Here is a 2,623-nt window from a genome sequence, read left to right on the forward strand (position 1 = left end):
TGTAAGCAGCTTACTAAGGAAGGGTTTGTCCCGGATCTACTGTGAAGGTCTCTGGACCACTATGGCTGCGGGAGCAGGAGGCAGCTGCTCATGCTCCATGTGATTTTACTTGGCTATGCTTCCTCCCTTTTTGTTGCTGTATTATCTTTCATTGTGTGCTAGCGTATGATTTGTTAATCAATTTTCTTACAATGGACAGTTGAGTTGCTTTCTTGATTCTGTTAAAAACAGTACATTTAACCAGGCAGCGGTGATACATGCTTTTTATCCCAGCACTTGGAAGGCAGAGGCAGGCAGATCTCTGTGAGTTTGAGACCAGCCTGGTCTACAGAGCTAGTTCCAGGACAGGCTCCAAAGGCACAGAGAAACCCTGTCTCGAAAAACAAAAACAAAAAAAAAGAACAGGACTTTAGCAGGGACTAGTGTTGCAGACTGCAGTCCCTGGCGCTTGACAGGTAATGTTGGAGGATCAGGGGTTCAAGGTCATCTTCTGCTACTTGTTGAGTTTGAAGCCACTCTAAAAGAAAGAGAGCAAGAGAGAGAGCTCATACACTTTTAATCCTAGCCCCTTTGATGGGGTAGGAGGAGCTAAGGCAGACTGATCTCTATGAATTCAAGACTAACCACATAGCTCTCAACTGGGCCTAAACCACCCCCACCCATTCAAAACCAAAAACGTCAAGCTACTCCGGAACATTCTTATCCAAGTGCCCTCGTTCTTCCATCACTGCCTCCCACGATTTATCCGCAGCCTGATATATAACAGAGTAGTTTTGTCTGCTTTAAAACTCTGTGAAGGGGCTGGAGAGATGGCTCAGCAGTTAAGAGCACTCACTGCTCTGGCAAGAACTGGAGTTCAGTTCCCAGCTCCACATCGGACAGCTCACAACCACACGTAACTCCACCCTGGCCTCTAAAGCTACTCGGTGCGCAAACACAGACACCTGCACGTAACTGAAATAAAAACACATCTTAAGAAGTACTCTGTGTACACGGACTCATGGATTGTGTGGAGTCTCTTTCGTTCCTCTTCCCATGTGATTTTACTTGGCTATGCTTCCTCCCTTTTTGTTGCTGTATTATCTTTCATTGTGTGCTAGCGTATGATTTGTTAATCAATTTTCTTACAATGGACAGTTGAGTTGCTTTCTTGATTCTGTTAAAAACAGTACATTTAACCAGGCAGCGGTGATACATGCTTTTAATCCCAGCACTTGGAAGGCAGAGGCAGGCAGATCTCTGTGAGTTTGAGACCAGCCTGGTCTACAAGAGCTAGTTCCAGGACAGGCTCCAAAGCTACAGAGAAATCCTGTCTCAAAAACAAACAAACAAACAAACAACAACAACAACCCCCCCCAAAAAAAACCAAAAAGCAAAAAAACAGTACCTTTCAGGACTGGAAGGATGGCTCAGTGGTCCTCCTGAGGACCTAAGTTCAATTCCCAGCACCCACATGATGGACCCACACTGGCCATATTAACTCTAGTTCTAGTTCTAGGAACCCAGCGCTCTCTACTGGTCTCTGAGGGACCGAGCACGCACAGAATAGTCGTATATACATGCAGACGGAACACTGATATGTTTTGCCAGGAGAGGGCTGTTTTGTTCTTGGAGAAACTCTTTTAGCTTAGGCTGTCCTTGAACTTGCAATTTAACAGAGAAGGATGACCTTGAATGCCTGACTACCTTCCAAGTGCTGGGATTCCAGGTGTGTGTCACCACTCCCCAAAACGAATTTGTTTTTACCATGCCCGGATGGAGCCTATAGCCCGCACGTTCCAGTGGGTACTCTCCCGCTGAGCCCTGCTGGGAACTCCTCAAGCATTCCCCTCCTGGTGAACACAAAACCTTCAGTTCTGTAGGGCAGTTTCCAGGAGTAGAATAAATGGGTCACAGGAGAATGACTCTCCCAAACCTAGTACTTCAAGTGGGTTCACTGAAGCGGCATTTTCGGGAGAGTACATTTGATCTTTTCGTTTTCATTGAAAGTGTCCGCAGCGGGCGTCTTTGTACATAGCCCAGAAGGCCTACTTTAGTTTGCCCATCAAATGAACTGCCTTGGTTTGGTACTCCCTCTCTTCCCGGCTCTTTGCCTTTCTATGTCTCCTGCTATGTCTCCCACTATGTCTCAAGTAGTGCAGTCCTTCAATGGTATAGAGCCCTCCCCTTCTCTTCATTTCCTCTAGCACTTGCCTAGCCTCTGGCGTTAGAGTGTCTCCAGGTCCTGAGGATGCAGAAAAGCCTCCAAGCGAGAGGTGGGGAAGGGTCTTGGGGTAAACACTCAGCCTTCATGGCCCTCTGGATGACCACCCCAAGAACACTGATGACCACAAAGGAGGAGCCTTCTGAGTCAAAGGGCAGAAACCCACAAGAGGAAAAGCTTGATAGCATCAGAGATTTCTTTCCATGAGGCACCACGGGACCAATGTTAACCAGCCGCAGGGGAAAGGGTTTGCAATGTTTAAAGCCAGCCAGAAAGTATCTCAAAGGAAAAAAGAAGAGCCGTAAGTCAAGACAACAGAATGGCAACTCCAACAGAAAATCAGGCAATCAGCCGGGCGGTGGTGGCGCACGCCTTTAATCCCAGCACTCGGGAGGCAGAGGCAGGCGGATCTCTGTGAGT

This window comes from Microtus ochrogaster, linkage group LG4, assembly GCF_000317375.1.
Source record: "Microtus ochrogaster isolate Prairie Vole_2 linkage group LG4, MicOch1.0, whole genome shotgun sequence".
NCBI lineage: Eukaryota > Metazoa > Chordata > Mammalia > Rodentia > Cricetidae > Microtus > Microtus ochrogaster.